At 39.4% G+C, this 18531-nt stretch overlaps 1 protein-coding gene across 31 annotated transcripts in view; it reads left to right on the top strand.

Annotated features, from left to right (window-relative positions):
* The window catches only part of TENM2 (teneurin transmembrane protein 2), a 1469731-nt gene that overhangs the window by 604466 nt on the left and 846734 nt on the right, over positions 1–18531 (top strand). The window contains exon 1 of one of the 31 annotated variants that reach the window (XM_080555526.1): positions 18236–18352. The exons of the other annotated variants lie outside the window; for them this stretch is intronic. The gene's annotated coding sequence lies outside the window, so the exon portion shown is untranslated. Of the gene's footprint in view, positions 1–18235; positions 18353–18531 lie in introns of those variants that run through there. 31 annotated transcript variants of the gene reach the window in all.

The raw sequence follows: 18531 nt of genomic DNA, 5'->3' as shown, positions 1-18531 counted from the left end.
AACATAAGATATTAAGTTAATGTATTAAGTTTTGGAGCACTTACCAAGGATTAATCTGAAAAGATAATTTAAAAATTCAGATTAATTCCTTACTTCTGAGAGAACCTGTAAAGAAGTAACATTTCCACGTGACAAATGGGGAACTGAAGCATGGAACAAGTTTAACAGTTTTGCAACAGCGAGAGGCAGAAAATGGAAAAACAAACAAACAAAAAAAGCTAGAGGTGTTATTTCAGATTAAAGAGCCTAATATTCTCAACATTTGTGATAATTTCTTTAAATATATATGAAGACTTAGATTATTAAATATCTAGCGATACACCACTACATAAATATTAGGTCCATAAAAACAGAAAAGGAGCAAAATGTTCAAATGTAATGAACATATCATTGTCACTTTCAAATGTTGTTAAAAAAAAAAAAAAGAAAAAAAGGAAAAAACCTTCCAACATTTAGAGCAACTAAAAGAGAGTCAATACTCTTCTCAGATCATATTCTGCTTCATCAACTAGTGAAATATACGTATAGAAATTAAATGATGTAGATATGTGAAACAATGTCTAGTAAGTGCATGAATGACTTACTACCTGAGCACTGCTTTCAAAGGAGTTGTACACCTGCTATTGCATTTCAGGATGGCTACCTAATATTGTACCTATTTCGTGAAGTTCAGAGAAATTTGAATTTTAGCTCCTGATTTTCTATGAATCTACTTACATTTCCATTCATTTGTTAATAATTTTGAATTCATTACAATGATTAAAAATTAAAAATCTGAGAAATAATTGATACAGACAAGGCTACATATGTAGAAGTTAAGAGGTATGGAATATGTGAAAATACATGTATTTAACATGATTAATAACAAACCAGGAGCTCCAGAGTTCTAGACGTTTTGAAAAAATCAGATGTGAGCTGATACTTCTTTGACTTACAGGCTTTGATTTAAGTAATTAAATTAGAATGAGGTCACATTCCAAACCATACTAGGTGGGCTCATTGTGGATAAGCACTGCACGCTGTGCCTGAATCCACACAATCATTTTCCAGGTCTGAAAATAGATTCAGCCATGCAGGTATGCATGGGGCCATTATCCATCATTATTATTACTTAAAAAAAATAATTCACACACAAAAAAAGAGCTGTGACTCTTTATATATGAAGGAAAATACATTATTCTCAGGATTATTTACAGTCTAACACACAATATTGATTTAGAAAGGAGTGGCATAAGAATGAAATGAAATGACATAGGTCTGTGACCATATCTGTCTGCCTTGCTTTTTAAAAATTCTTTTTTGGGGACAATTACACACACACACATACTTTCTCATGGTTATAAGCTCTGTTTGTAAAGCACTCTGCAGTTCCTATCCAGACCACGCAAATTCATTATCTTCCTCCCAGTGATTATAGATCTCACAGCTTTTGGCAGTCTGCCTCTTACGGAGGCTAATGATGCTTGAAGAAAAATAAAATTTAAGCAGGAAAATTCATTGTACAACTCATGATATAAAACAGGATACTTATACATTTACGTAGCCTTTTTGAATCTCTAATTTCTCAATGCAGTAACAAATAGGAATAAGTAGAACATATTTTTATAATCTGCGTGGTTGACTAATGATATTTTTCTAGTCATATGGTAGAAATAAAGCAATGTTATACTTTGTTACACAATCACAAATGAAGATTTTCTAGGAAGTGGAGTCCTAATTGGGTAAAGAAATAAAGGAGGATTCATCATCTGAAGTATTCAGAGCACTACATTTTGGGTGCTCTTGAGAGAGGTTAAGCAAAGTGCAAAGCAGTGAAGAAGCAGACCTCAGTCAGACTGTGGGAGTAGTACTTGAAGCTCTGAGAATGAAATCAGTGAGATTTCAAGTCCTGGTTTCATTCTGGAAGTTCCTTAAAAATGGAAACTATGGAGCAGCTGCTTTGTATCAGGTAAACCAGACTGGAGTATTGCTGAAATTGCAGTAACTGTTCTCTCAGCCTCGGACAGCATATGATTGGTCCTTTCATTGTGAAAATAGGATTATAGGTGGCAAAAGTGTCAGTTAACCCACATTATTTCACTTGTGAAAGTAAGCATCCATTTATGTAAATAATGTCTCTGTGCATTGCTCAAATCCACAATTATAGCATCTTCAGAAGATAAAGACTATATTTTTTGAAGGATTCACAGAATCACAGAATCATCTAGGTTGGAAGAGACCTCCAAGATCACCGAGTCCAACCTCTGACCTAACACTAACAAGTCCTCCACTAAACCATATCACTAAGCTCAACATCTAATCGTCTTTTAAAGACCTCCAGGGATGGTGCCTGAACCACTTCCCTGGGCAGCCCATTCCAATGCCTAACAACCCTTTCAGTAAAGAAGTTCTTCCTAATATCCAACCTAAACCTCCCCTGGCACAACTTTAGCCCATTCCCCCTCGTCCTGTCACCAGGCACGTGGGAGAATAGACCAACCCCCACCTCGCTACAGCCTCCTTTAAGGTACCTGTAGAGTGCGATAAGGTCGCCCCTGAGCCTCCTCTTCTCCAGACTGAACAAGCCCAGCTCCCTCAGCTGCTCCTCGTAAGACTTGTTCTCCAGACCCCTCACCAGCTTCGTTGCCCTTCTCTGGACTTGCTCGAGCACCTCCATGTCCTTCTTGTAGCGAGGGGCCCAAAACTGAACACAGTACTCGAGGTGCGGCCTCACCAGAGCTGCGTACAGGGGGACAATCACCTCCCTAGCCCTGCTGGCCACACTGTTTCTTATGCAAGCCAGGATGCTGTTGGCCTTCTTGGCCACCTGAGCACGCTGCTGGCTCATATTCAGCCGACTATCAACCAATACTCCCAGGTCCTTCTCTGCCAGGCAGCTTTCTAACCACCCATCTCCCAGCCTGTAGCGCTGCTTGGGGTTGTTGTGCCCCAGGTGCAGGACCCGGCATTTGGCCTTGGTGAACTTCATACAGTTGGCCTCAGCCCATCGGTCCAGCCTATCCAGATCCTCCTGCAGAGCCTTCCTGCCCTCGAGCAGATCGACACACGCACCTAACTTGGTGTCGTCTGCAAACTTACTGAGGGTGCACTCGATCCCCTCATCCAGATCATCGATAAAGATGTTAAAAAGAACTGGCCCCAGTACTGAGCCCTGGGGGACTCCACTAGTGACCGGCCTCCAACTGGATTTAACTCCATTCACCATGACTTTTTGGGCCCGGCTACCCAGCCAGTTTCTAGCCCAAAGAAGCGTACGCCAGTCCAAGCCACGAGCAGCCAGTTTCTTGAGGAGAATGCTGTGGGAAACGGTGTCAAAAGCCTTACTGAAGTCAAGGTAGATCCCATCCACAGCCTTCCCCTCATCCACCAAGCGCGTCACTTTGTCACAGAAGGAGATCAGGTTAGTCAAGCAGGACCTGCCTTTCATAAACCCATGCTGACTGGGCCTGATCGCCTGGTTGCCCTGCAAGTGCTGTGTGATAACACTCAAGATAATCTGCTCCATGAGCTTCCCTGGCACTGAGGTCAAGCTAACAGGCCTATAGTTTCCCGGGTCAACCTTCCAGCCCTTCCTGTAGATGGGCGTCACATTTGCTAGCCGCCAGTCGACTGGGACCTCCCCTGATAGCCAGGACTGCTAATAAATGATGGAAAGTGGCTTGGCCAGTTCTTCCACCAGTTCTCTTAGCACCCTCGGTTGGATCCCATCCGGCCCCATCGACTTGCATACATCTAAGTGCTGTAGCAGGTCGCCAACCATTTCCTCGTGGATTGTGAGGGCCACAGTCTGTTCCCCATCCCCTTCCACCAGCTCAGGGTACTGGGTATCTAGAGAACAACTGGTCTTGCTGCTAAAGACTGAGGCAACAAAAGCATTAAGCACCTCAGCCTTTTCCTCATCTCTCATCACTAAGTTTCCCCCCACATCCAGTAAAGGATGGAGATTCTCCTTAGTCCTCCTTTTTATGTTAATGTATTTATAAAAACATTTTCTGTTGTCTTTAACAGCAGTAGCCAGATTGAGCTCCAGATGAGCTTTGGCCTTTCTAATTTTCTCCCTACGCATCCTTACAACATCCTTATAATCCTTCTGAGTCACCTGCCCTCTTTTCCAAAGATCATAAACCCTCTTTTTTTTCCTAAGCTCTAGCCACAACTCTCTGTTCAGCCAGGCCAGTCTTCTTCCACATCTGCTTGTCTTTGGGCATGTGGGGACAGACCACTCCTGAGTCTTTAAGATTTCCTTCTTGAGGAGTGCCCAGCCTTCCTGGACTCCTCTGCCCATCAGAACTGCCTCCCAAGGGACTCTACCAACCAGTGCCCTGAACAGCTCAGAGTCTGCCCTCCAGAAGTCCAAGACAGCAATTTTACCGGTCCCCTTCCTGGCTTCGCCAAGAATAGAGAACTCTACCATTTTATGGTCACTCTGCCCAAGACAGCTCCTGACCACCACATCTCCCACCAGTCCTTCTCTGTTTGTGAACAGAAGGTCTAGCGGGGCACCTCCCCTGGTAGGCTCTCTAACCAGCTGCGTCAGGAAGCTATCTTCCACGCTCTCCAGAAACCTCCTAGACTGCTTTCTCTGGGCTGTGTTGTGCTTCCAGGATATGTCCGGGAAGTTGAAGTCCACCACGAGAACAAGAGCTGATGATTTCGCGGCTTCTGCCAGCTGCCTGTAGAATTCCTCATCCGTCTCCTCATCCTGGTTTGGCGGTCTGTAACGGACCCCCACCAGGATGCTTGCCTTGTTGGCCTTCCCACTGATCCTAACCCATAGGGACTCAACCTTATCATTCCCAGCCTCGAGTTCCACAACATCTAAACACTCTAATATAGAGAGCCACACCACCACCCCTTCTGTGCTGCCTGTCCTTGCTGAAGAGCCTATAGCCAGTCATTGCAGCACTCCAGTCATGGGAGTGGTCCCACCACGTTTCCGTGATGGCAACCAAGTCATAGCCTTCCCGCTGCACGATGGCATCCAGCTCCTCCTGTTTGTTACCCATGCTGCGTGCATTAGTGTAGATGCACTTCAGCTGGGCCATTGCCAGCTCCCCAGGCCTTGACACTGTTCCCCCTGGTATACCTCTAACAAGCCTTATTCCATCCCCATCCCCGTCCCCGTCCCCCTTCCTACCTAGTTTAAAGCCCTCTCAATCCATCTTTACCCTTTGCCTTGGTTGCAGGGAAATTACTACATTACAATTACACAAATACATGGTGACGTTTTTGCTGTATTTAAGAAAAAAATCCTGTTAGTAAGCAACATATTTAAAGAGGCTGGGCCTTAAAGGATTTACCTTTCCTAGGCTTTCTCTTTGGTGGGCATGGTGAGGTGGTCACAGGGTAGGGACTGCCCTTACCTTTCCTGCCATTTGGGAGGAGGCAGGGAAGAAGCAGTCACAAGTTTTTGCCACTGCCCACGTGACGTGACCTGACTTGACTGGAGTCCCCAAGGAGGGACTTCCATGGGCACTGCAGGACGTGGTGGAGAGCAGGAGAGCAAAGCACCTCTTGGAGGAGCACACTTCTTAGTGAGAGGAGTGTTGCTGCCTTGGGCATTCGTTTTACATTTCTGAATTCAATCTCTGCTGAATCACTCCAGCCCCAGCAGAGAAAATCTTTTGTGTTTTGCTCCAGCAGGTTGAACTTTCTTAAGGATTTCCTTTTGGATTATTTCAATATATTTATCCCATTATATTTATATCAGTGGTACAGAATATGACACTCAACTCTTGGCTAAACCTTTCTGAGGTATTTTTTTCTTGACTAAATGTTAAAAGAAATTGATCAAGGATGATTTTTAATTACAAAAGTGCTTTCAAAAGATCTTTTTTTTTTCACCTGTATAATTAAAAGACATTTTTAAAGAAAATTTTCCAGTCAATTAGTCCCTAATGAAGCTCAATTTGTTGTCCAAATTAACCTTTTCTTAAAATAACAGGGTGATTTAATGCAAGAGCTATTCTGCTTATTTCAGACTGTGCTAAAAGTCGCCTTTTCCACTAATATACGTTCCTCCCAAGTCAATAGCAGATAGGATTTAAGTTAATAGTTTTTTTTCTTGCCAAAAGCCTAGCTTAAGCTTAAATGTTGACGACTAATTATGGGATGCTTAGGCTGTTCTCAGAACTTCAGTTTGAGCTCTGGTTTTATTCTTGCTCCAAACCTTGTTGAGCTTTGGTTCGGAAATCAGTGTACTGTCTCTCCATGGAATTAAGGGTGCCATGTGAAATCTGGCTGCTAGTTTTCCAGGCTCTTCATGATTTTGCTGTCTGTTTATTGGAGTCAGCCCTGCTACACTGCTTAGCAGCTGACTCTGCTCTGACCTGTGTTTACACAGCTCTGCTTGTGAGAGGGTCTGATTCTAGCTATTCTCTGGTGTAAACCAGCTACAATTTCTGTGGAGGCAGTGGAGTTGGACAAGAGCAAGAGAGCTTTGCATTGTAGGAAGGCAGGCCTGTGCATGGCTGTTGGCTGTATGGCTGAAAGTCTGTGATTGCATTGCCTTCTCTTGCGTGCACTGCAGTTGCAGAGAGAGCTTTTTCCCGGAGCTGTCTGGGGTCTGTGCTGCATGTGTGTTCTGCCCCATCACAGATGCTTCTTTGTGCTTTGAACTGACTTCTCAGTGCAGCTGTATGTTCTGATCAAGTGGGGAACCCAAATGTTAATTTGTTCAAACTAGTTTTTTATTGCATTCATCGTATTTTGTAATAATCCAAGTTCATATTTTAGGGTACTGTGTAAAAATATTTTGATTATTATGACAATGTTCAGTTGTACACTGTAATAAAACTTGAATGAATGAAACACTGCCATTAAAATCTGCCGGTATTACAACCATGCAATGTGCAATGTTCATGACCTGTGCTTAATAAAACGGAAAACTGTAAACAAGAGTAATGGTAGCTGAAATATTTGCCATTCTCAGGCAGGTTTCATCACTGAGAAGCAGATTTTCAGAGACACAAAGGCAGTTAGGCATCCAGTTCCCGTGGAAAGCGCATAGGAGTTGACTTCCTTATGCTTAGCTGTGTCTGTGAGAATTTTCTGTTTAATATTGCTGCTGAACGCTTCCCATGCTGATTGGCAGCCATAACAGCTTTGAGGATGTATTTCTGTCTTCAAGGTGAACACACGATTCTCATTCTGACTCCCCCTGGGGTTGTGTGTTGACATCAGGGAAAAAAAATAGGGAAAGGCAGTGGTGCTCTGCCTCTGCTCTGCATAAGTGGCCTTGAGGTTCACTTCAGTTGCTTTAATGCTGCAATACTGCTGAGAACTGAGTTTGAAAAGGTGATTGTAGGGAAAAATGATTTTGTTTTGTGTTTGAGGAAATCTTCTGTGTATAAAAAGGTCCTAGGACTCTGACTGGCTTTGCGTCTCTCCCGTCTTTAGGAAAGGCGGTATCGTCTGACTGTAGTAGGACAGACAGGCCTTTCCTAAAGGGGAATTATGCTATCTGCTGTGAAGAGAGATGGTGTTTGTCAGAAACTGAATTTAGTCAGAGTTCAGCTACCTGCAGGGAAAATGCTGACTGAGCTGGATATTGAAATCTCCTCGGGAGGCTCAGGTAAGAAAGGCAGCCTGCATATTACTACAGGTTATTCTGGAGAGAAAACAACAGCAAATGTTTCTGCTGTAAATGATCCCTTTCCACAGCCACTGATAATTAGGACATGACTTAGAACAGAAGCTGGCCTTCTGTTAATTTTCCTTTTTGATTTGTAATGCTACATCAGATTTGGGCATAGCTGTAAGCTAGTTGTACTGAAATGAAGTCTGGGGCTGGCTGCTAGGTAAGTGGATATATTTACATTTAGAGTTCCGGACAGAATTAATGATTGGAGCATTTGCTTCTCGTCCTCCTCCTACAGGCATTATCTCATATTACTAAAGAAAGAAACAAAATGCAGGTTAATAAGACTTATTTAAGAGGTAGTTAAGACTGAAAGCAGCAGAAGTAAAACTGACTGATGACAAATTAAAGTACCTGATGATTCTAGTCATGCCTCTCTTAGAGGTATATGCTGCCTCTGCTCTGTTTTTCTCACCATTTTCACTTAAAGGAAGATTTTGACTGGCACACACACCTGTTCATTTAGTGAAATATCAACACGATGTGCCTGTCTGTGTTAGTATGAAGAGTTTAGTGCTTCCTGCCTCTTTTTCCCAACTCTTTCACATTAGGAAAACCGCTGTATGTCTCTGCCTGTATGTTGTTCTGTTCTCATCTATGTCTGCCTAGGTGCCACACTCAGCAGAGCTTGGATAGCATTCGAATAAGACCTGACGGAGTGTGGCCCTTACTGGCACCAGTGGTTAAAGCATTACAGTCATGTCAAGTAAAAGATGGTGGCAGCCTGTCAATGGAAGTAGATACAAGCATGTACAACATATCTATTTAAAAATCTTATCTCTTCTGCGGGATCTTTTCCAGTGTCTTTTTAAAACTTAGATCATTCCTAATCAAGAAGGAAGAAAGAGGAACAAATACACTGCATTTCCCTGTTAGGGAGCTTCTTCATCTTATCTAGAAACTGCAGGTCTTTCACTACAGCGTACATTTTTTTAAGAAGAAAAATGCTTTTCAGGTTTTCTGCTTAGGGCCAAATGCATTCTTTTGTTAGAGAACTGCAGTAAGAGTGGTACTCTTGGATTGATATGACTTTATATGCCACATGCTGAACTGTTATAGTCGGGTCAGTACAAGGTTAGATGTGTCACATGATTACCAACAGTAATTTTTCTAAAAGTGAATTTAACATGGCAGTAAAGAATAAAACAGCATGAAAAAAAAATGGTAATTTGTCTCACCAAAACATGGAGTTAAATGGAAGAGAAATATATGTCATTAATTAAGTACAGGTGATTTAGCTGACAGTGGTAGAAATTTGAGAATACTTTTATTATGCTTTAATTCTTCGATGTTCGTTCTTCAATGCAAATACTGTACTTGGAACTAATTTTCATCTATTACACATTTCATAATACTATTAGTCTGATTAATTAATGCATAATACATCCTGGAGACTAATTTGTTTACTCCTAGCAGGCTCATTAGGACTTGCTATACGAATGTGAGATTAGATTTTCGAGTGAGCCACCTTCTAAAGATCGGATCATATGTCTGCTTTGCAGTAAACTGGCAAATGGAAGTATGTTAATCTATATCCCTTGTTGATATGCAGAAGTGTGCTAGAAGTTTACTGAAGCTAGACGCATAACTAGACACTTCCTGCAACTAAAAAAATGTATTTCCTTATGATAGCTACAGCTTTATATATTTCTAAATGAAATACTGATTTATTAGGACAATTTGCCACTACTGTGAATCTGAATGGAGTAGTACATGCATTTTTATTTTGTATTCAAATGCATGCTGTATTCTCACAGGGTTTCGCCTATGTTATTTTACTTTTTAATGGTATTGTCTGACCAGAATGAATGGATAACTCTGCAATGAAGCTAAAGATTCACCAAATACAGTAAAATTTGTGAGAGTTCCGTTGAGTACTGTAAGTCAGTCTTGATTTGGTTGCCTGCTGCTGTATAATAATGTCACATTGGTAAAACTTTTTGCCCAGCTGACCTAATAAAAAGTTTCATTTTATAAAAAATCATACTTTTTAATATTCTAACATGAATTCTGAATGGTTTCTAACACTGATGTTACAGAATTGAATTTCATTACAGTAAGCCAGAGTAATGCTTCCAATAGGAGTATATATACTTACCAAAATTCTCATGATCATAACAATGCCATACTCATTACTACCTTCCTAGTTCTGAAACAGTCATTAAAGCTCATTTCCATTCTTTCTATCTGTTAGCCTTGTCAAATAGAAGAGGTAGCAGGTCAATACTTTTCCAAGCACGTCTTAGGATGATATTTTCTGCAGACAGGTAGTTTACAAATGTTCTTACGTTTGTTATGGTGACTAACCACAAGTTCTGAAATAAATCATTATGTACATGTCTTTCATTTCCAAAACTTGGATTGGAAAACCTCCCAGAACAGGCTGTGTAATGAGACTTCCTTCTTTCTGTCAACTGTACCTTTCTTACTGTGAAAATTCTCATCTTTTCACAGCGCTGGGAACCTCATGTTTGAGCTCGGGCTTGACTAGGAAAATGTGAATCCGCAAAATGAACAGAATGAGTTAACCAACTTTTTCTTTCATCCCCTTTCAGAAAGTGTTCACGTTGAAATAGCAGTATCTTAGAGGGCTTTGAGTTGTGCAGTTGTGCAACTGATTTAGTTATCTTTATTCTTTTGGGAGGAATATTTGCATTCCACTTCATGCTACTGAGAAATCACAGATGGCCTTAAAGTTTTTAGGCGATGTCCCATTCAGTCTTTTCATTTTTTCTTTTCTTCTTAAACTGAGATGACATGGTACCATACCTGTCATACAGCCTTTTATCTCAGTGAACAGAGATGATCTAGAAATGAGTCTTTAGACAGATGTCTCAGTCCTGCCAAAGGAAATGGGAGGTTTATTATTTATTTTAAGAGTCTGAATTCTGAGTTTTGGTTGTTTCTTGGTCTTAAAATTTGCCATGGATTTGTGTCTTCTGTTTATTTCATGGACACTTCATGGACACATAAATTGTTTATTACCAATAAGGGATTTTCTGAATCATCCTCGTAAGATCAGCATACTGCTTCATACATTTATGTTTTAGTAAACATGTTGTTTGGATTTGAAAGAACTTCACGTTGCTGTTGTGTAGCATATATTTAGACAGGCACATATACAGAACATAATATCTCCATCTTTGTCTGGTTGCTTGCTTTTGTATTAATTGAATACACTGTAAATTTTTGACACTGGTACTTTGTCATTGTACTTGCAACAAAAAAAGGTCTTAGAAGAAACTGGTGTTTTTTGAATTATGGAAAATGTAATTGTCCAGTAATAGCCCTTAGTCATACTAAAATGGAGATAAATACAGACTCTCCTGTCTTTCAGGAACAACAGCAAGAATGCTTTTGTCTTGCAGAATTTCTACATTTTGGAAGAAAGTAGTGTTGATGCACTGTCTCTCTGGCTCTCTCTAAATTATCTCCATCCTCCAAAAAATATTTTGTGAGCTAGATGTCCTCCATATTTTCTGGAATAGCCAATAAGCAAGTAGTTCTGAATGAGATTTTTATGATCATCTGTATAACCTGTAAAGATGATCTCATAAAACACAACATTCTATTGCAATGATTATATCAAAAGTCAATTATTATATAATTTATCTAAATTAATTGTATTTTATTTTTTTTAATTCTGTTTTGTAAAATATAAACCCTGATTTACATGTTCCTTATACAAATACATCCCTGAAAGTCAGCTACACATAACCATTTCCACCGTGTTATCACTACACTCAAATTGATGGTCGGATTGGAAAAAAATGTTGAAGATTCCTCTGTGTTTGTTCCTCTGTGATATTATCCTTTTGAGTCACTCTTGAGGCATTCCATGAGGTACCTGCACTGGAAATAGTCCTATCAAACCAGGGAAATGTAAAGAATAAGCTCATTGCCTAATTATTCAATATAGTTCAAAATCTTGTATTCACAATATTTCCCTGTTTCTCACTGCTTCCAAACTTCAGCATCAGTGACAGAGAAATAAAAAGCCACCACTGCTCTTAAGATTGAATTTATGCTGCAGTATACAAATGATTTATGTTAAGAATGAAGTTTGAGACCAAGTTTATGCACCTCTGATATATTGGCACCTACCCAGCAAATACATCAAGAGGTATGTTCACTCTCTTAGGTGTCAGAGTGGGTGTTGTGGAGTGAAACACATTTCTCAGATGCTTCTCCTTGACAACACTGTCGGAAATACTTAGAGTTAAATCTCGATCCCTGAAATGCAATAGGGCTTTGGTTTTGACTTCATCGGGAAGAGAACGTTCCCCTGAAAGCAGTTAGTGGAGTACCCAGGAAAAGCTAATTTGTTTTGCTAACACAGTTCAGCTATGTTAGAAAACACTTTTCAAAAAGAATTAAAGTTTCCTCTGGTATGGACAGGACTAATGAAACTTCCTTCAGAGCCCATCAGCACCATTCGTTTATAATCAACCAGAGGAATTGCTGTCTAGTGACAGGATACACTACCCAGTCCTAATGGAAACCAGTGGCATCTGCTGTGTGAATGGATAAGCAAAACTGACAAGTTAAGAAGTCTTGAGAGCTGTTTTGCAGCAGCGGGTATTTTATGTAATTCAAAACAGGGTTAGGCAAAGCTTCCCTTGATGGGTCTTCAATGTCTGTCCTCTGTAATTCCATGGGGCTGAGTAAAGGCCTTTACCTCATCAATACCGCAGCCTGTAATTTCAGATAATAAGGCCCTTGGAATACCTCTTGCATGACAAGTTTAAAAGAATGAATTGTTTCATATTAAGCACTTGATTCCAAACTGTCTGAAATAATGTAGAGGATAAGCAAAGAAACTAACTGTCCTTCAGCACTCGTTGATTAAAGCTTAGATTATTTTAACTGGTTAAAACAATTTGTCTTAGTATTGATATTCAAGTGGCAGAGACCAGAGCTCATGTTCAGAAAGCAATTCTAGCATAGTCCAGAAGGTTGCATGTTCATTTGGTGCTCTGTGTTAGGCTCCCTGCAAACCATCAGGAAAGAGAGGGACATTCAGCAGCCTTCCCTCTGTTTTACCAGTTTGAGATCTTTTATTAAATTACATTGTACATACATAAATTTCACTGTATGTAATTTTTGAGCAAGGAATTTCTTGTTAAGTGGGTTTGAGAAGTAAGTATCTATGTGTCACATGCAAACATGTTTTAGCAAGCTGCAGGCTTCTTTGGAGATACGTACCTTTATTGCTAGCCTATGAGCAGAATAGTTAGCATATGTTACAGTGAATAGTGCAAAGAGACTGTAGATGTGTACTCACTTGAAATGTACAATGTTTGGAATAAGTGTACTGTACAGTTTTGTGGAAACCTTTGCCCTGCAGAATTGAAAGATCCATGAGCAAGTGAATATACTGGTATGGAAGCACTGCTGGCAGGGGGATTTTTTTTTTCATAATCATTCCTGATGGAAAAAGAAAAAAAAAAAAGTTAACTCCCCAACTAATTACTTTGAAGTTTGTCCCATATTATTTCCAAGCTAGTAAAAGCTGGGAGGTCATATTTATGCACTGAGAAGGAGAACACAATGATTAAATTGGGTGAGAAAGAGTTTGAATAATTTTAAAAGAAAGCATATTTAACAAATCTTGGTTTTGGGCTTGATACTATGGTAATGCATATGTATTATAGTGATGGAGGTGAAAAGTTATCTGTCCCTTATGGGATGGAGGTGCAGAGGCATTCAGAGAAATGGGAATGTGCACTGTAACACATACAGTGGTGACCCATGTGGTTAATTTAAGGGCATTGGTGAATGCTCTTGGAATTTTAAACTACAGAGCTGACTTAAATAACTATAGTCAATAATCTGCTAAAATTCCTTTATTCTAGAGATCACTTGTGCAGCTGATTAAAGCATGTATCTCCAAAGCAAAATGATTCCTTTCTTTTTAAACAAAGAGTACAGTAAGTTGTTATGAGCATGTGCACCCTAAACAGTTAATTTAATTAAGCTTCCATAAGCATAACACAGGATGAATTCAAGGATAGTCAGCATTACCTCTGGCTGATTTCAGATATGTTGCACAAGATGAAAAGGACTTGATGGTTTTAATAAAGAGTTTTAGGTCACAGTTTCAGCACTGCTACTCAGTAAAGTAGTTTCTGTCCTTCTCCTGTTTTCCAAGCTGGCATTTCATTTCAGTTTTTTTGCTCTCTGCTACTACAAGCATTTGTACAGCTGTGCATGAAGAGGATAAAGGGGCTAAGCTAGATTAAAAAATAATCTAGCATCATCTAATTTCAGAAAGCTTTCTTTTATTAATATTTCTTTATTTAATGATTGCAAGACCTTAAAATGTCATTATCACATTCAAGAAGGTCCTTTCCCTAAGTTTAGGCATAACAGCTGCTTCTTAAACCAAGGGCACTTTCTGATAGCAAGGCAGGTTGCTTTCTATATTGTAGGACACTTGTATGTTATTGTATTAGAAAGCACAGTCTTTAATTCATACGTTAGCTTCCCATCCTAGCTCACCTCCTAGCATGTTAGTGTGTCGGCAGTTGGCTTTTTCTCCCACTACAGTTCCTAAAAGTTTCAACATACTAGTGCTGCAAACTGCTCCAAATCATATTCCGTATGGCACAGCTCAGTTTCCTTTGGTCCATCAGCATTGATGCTCAATGAGATCTGATAATCTCATGAGATTTCTTTAGAAATTGTCTATGTCTAAATCACATTTTATCCTGAATTCTCTCAATTGCCTTATAGCAATTTAATCCCCCAAACAAGGTAACGTAATATGAATCCAGCCAATGTTGCAATCACAGGGAGAAATTTATAGTTGAGAGCGGTGTTACAAAAAGACTCCAAATTCAGGCATGTTTTGTACAAACTGCTCATTCAGTTCAGGGACTAGTATGGATCAGTCCTGCTGCCATGAAGATCGCTGCACACACTGCATTTGTGCAGTCCTTTGGAAGCCACCACATTTCTTGCTGGAACAGTGCCGTGGTTCATCTTCAGCAATACCGAGCCCCACCGCTGAGCTCTGAGGGAGCTGGGTGGATGACATGAGAGTAGTTGCCTTCCCCAGAACCTGGAGCAGGTGAATTGATGTGGTAATGAAGAAAAATTTTCAGTCAGATGTTACGTAAATCACTGAAGTCAGTGACAGACTTGACAGACCTGACTGACTAAAGCTCCGACAAACTTGGCCACTTAAACCAAGATTTTTCCTCTAATCTTGCGGACCGTGTACTAAATGAAGATGGACTCTGAATGGTTCAGCCAATGAGAAATAAGATTTACATGTTTCTTTTAGTTGTAAAAGAACAGTCTGTTGAATCTTCTTTATTGTTTGATTTTCATCCTTTAATATATACTGTAAATTATAGACTTTTCTTTTTTTTTTAAATCTATTAAAATCTTTTTTCACTCCCAGTACTTAATACTTTCACCTCCCTCCCAGGCCTTCTTCTGTTTGTCATTGTATGCATAGCACAAGGACAGCTTCAGAAGAGTACTCCCAGCTTTAAACAAGAATCTGCTTTAAAATTCTCTTTGAGGAAAAAATGTACTTAGAACATCATCCTTCGTAATCACATTAGTAAGAGACTAAAGTAATTTCTTATAGCCTTTGCAAATTAGGATTTTGTTGGCATGTTATTTATTCCAAAGTTTGTCTTAATGAATACAACAAGCTCACTTAGTAAGAGAAAGTGGTAGAAATGCTGTCAGAATAATTTAATTACACACTCAGCAGTAAGTATGCATGTTGACAATAGTACATTGGTTTTTGTGCAGACAAATACTGGATTTTGAGGTCACAAGGAAAAAAATAAAAATGTGATTCTGTTGAGAATGATTTTTCTAAAGATTTTTGCATTTAAGAAATGTGAAAGTAGGCTCTAATTCTGCCTATCAACCAGATCAATAATCCAGTCCTGAAATGATTTCCAATTTCCTTTACTGTGATGTTGATTTGGGGGAGAAGAGGAGAGGAAGTGGGGGGAGTGATAAGAGAGGGAGAGAGGGAACAGAAAAACATCCTTTCTTCCATCCCCTGATAGGGTAGTGATCCCTGAATCTTCAATAAAATTGCAAAACTATGGAAACATAACAGAGAACGTTCACATTTATTCATTTTATCAAGAAGATGATTTATTTAAAAAATTACCTACTTTTTCATGGCTAAAGGCAAGGCTTATTCTTCTTACTCAAAAGAGAAAGAAAGAAATATTCACTTCAGAGGCAGCAAAACCGACTCTGCATTTTTATTTTTTATTTTTTTATTTAAACTGGTCATGATTTTTTAAAAAAACTTCCTGTTTGTTACAGGAATGCCGTAGTAGGCGATTTGAGCTTAATTAAGATTTTAAGAAATAACTAGTAGTTTTGTGTTCTTCATTCTTCAAATGCTGAAAATTTGGTGCAAAAATATCTTGCCTTTGTTTACGTTCTTTTTCCCTCTCCTCCCTCCAATATGAAAGCTTCTCAGAAAACCGCATGTTAGTTTGTATAGCCAGATCTTGTTTCTTTTGATATGTAAGAGGATTTATCAGCTGATAGATTTTCACATTGGTATTATTCTCCAAAACCAAAGCTTTCTTAACATTTCTGGGGATCAAAGTCAGGAAGACTAGATTCTAACACAACCAAGATATTTTTATGCTGCAAAGCTTGCAGTGGAAGAAGTGAAAATGGAATATGTACTGAACTTCTCTAGTCTTTCCACAAATATATTTTGGGTTAAGCCACTTTGTGTTTCTCAGGTTCTTGCTGGTTTAATAGTGACTCTCAGAAAGTATTTCCCAAATCCCTTATATTCCTTCCTACAGTGTAGCTTGTTGCCACAAGGGAGCTTCTTGCTGCATGGGGAGAACATCCTATTGCTGGCTAAATACTTCGGTAATGCTGAGTTTCTCAAAATACTTTTCTGGTGTGTTTGGGTACCCAGTTCTGAAAGATGGCAGCTTGTGTAGGTATAGTATGCTTCATTTTCTGCTGTTTTCTCTTCTGCTGAGAAATCATTCTTCGCACTGAGATAAAATATTTACAAAACTTGAAATGATTTATCTTTGCAAAAGCATTGGTTAGGACTTGCAACACATGCCGTTAACATATATTTATCCAAAGACCAAATTTTAGAGGCCAGTCTGTCTCCATCTAGTTAGTAACTTGCAGACAACATTTAGCCCATATGGTCACAGGCCCCATCATGGTACATGCATGCCAAACTGCCACTGGTTGTGTTCAGAGGAGAAAATTACAGGTTAGCCAAATTATACTAACCATTACATCCTCTCCATTTCTTGGTGTCTTTATGTTCTACTTTGCTGACAGATCTTCTCTCCTTTCTACAATTTTTTAATTGCTGAAAGATTTTCTGAATCTTTGTCTCAATAAAAAAGATTTGTTCCTGCTTCATCTGTTTGCCCCCTCCTGGGAGTGCTGATAACCCATGAACATGTCCAGTTGCAATATTGCATATCTAGCCAGATGAGAAAAAGGATCATCAATTAATTGCTGGTAGGCTAATGGCTTTGCAGTGGCTTAGCCAGCTGTGCAGCACAGTGCCCTCTACACAGCGATGGATAGTGCTGAAGTCAGTCAAATCCTTTTGCATTCTATTTATGCCAACAATTTCCTTATCGTGTTTTATACGTTAACATCTGGAATAAATGGTAAATTCATATCTGTTCATACACATGCTATGCAGATACAGAGACAGACATCTAAACAGTGAGATATGCCAGAAGGCTTGCTGGGAAGAACACTGGCCTGGTAAGAGCTCATCTGGACACTGCTGCTGGTAGCAACACTTTTTTGCAAAGGGAAAATAGGAATCAGAAGCAAATGCTCTTTTGCAATAAGCATTTTAGCTGGAGCTTACATCAGAGAAATACAGAAAGTCGAAATAAAGACACCACAAGAATAGGAAGTTAAAAAAAAAAAAAAAGCTACTAGATCTTCCACCAGCATTCCACTGAGCGACACCCTCCCTTCCCAAAATGGAAGCTGTGCTGAAAATCCCGATAGCAAGGTGAAGGACAGACTGAAGCGTGCAGCCTGCTGATCCAATGCTTCAGTGAGAACAGATGGTATTCTGAAACAGTCCATTTGTGATCATTCCATAATAAAGATTAAAGTTGCGTATTCCCCACCAGAGGTGCTTCCGGCAGCCTGCCAATTCACAAGCAGGTTCTTGGCCCTCCTCTTCCAGCATTTGACTCCTTTTTGCTTTTTTTTCAACTTATCTGAATCATATCATTTTTTCCACTGATAAATCTTTCTACAAAAGTCAAGATAAAGTAAAGGTTTTATATGATAATTGTTTCCAGTTATGATAGCCTATTAGCTACAATAGGAAATTGTTTTATTGTTCCAGACCATAATCTTACAATAATGTTTTTAGTCATACACATGTTGGAGCTGTACTCCGTTTCCAAGGTGTGTGAGATTGATAATTACACAATGAATGCAGGGCATTTCTCTCATTGAATTTGTCCTTGTGAGCTAAGGAGTGTGGGGGTGTTATAACAAGGCAGCAGCTGTAACTGACATTCTAATCACAGTTGGGAGTCTGATATAAATTAATTCCTTTTTTTTTTTTTTCATAAGTTGGCTGCAAACTGTTATTTTACTGGTTACAATGGAGCTTATACCCTGACGGGTTGTATTGTAGCAGACAACCATCTGATCACCTAGGATAGGAACACAGAACAAATAATAACCTTCTTACAAGTGGTACGTATACAGGTATCATGTTACACTTTTAAACTTTGTGTGATCTGAATTTTGATGCGTTTCCTGTAAAATGGATAAGTACATGTTCAGAGTTCCATTCTCTTTTGTTGGTTTTCTTTTTCTTGTTTTTTTAATTTTTATTTTTTGGCTTTTGTACTGCTTGTCCATTTCAGAACACC

Source organism: Anser brachyrhynchus (assembly GCF_964034855.1).
Source record: "Anser brachyrhynchus genome assembly, chromosome: 14".
Classification (NCBI taxonomy): Eukaryota; Metazoa; Chordata; class Aves; order Anseriformes; family Anatidae; genus Anser; species Anser brachyrhynchus.
This window is presented reverse-complemented; position numbering and strand designations above follow the sequence as displayed.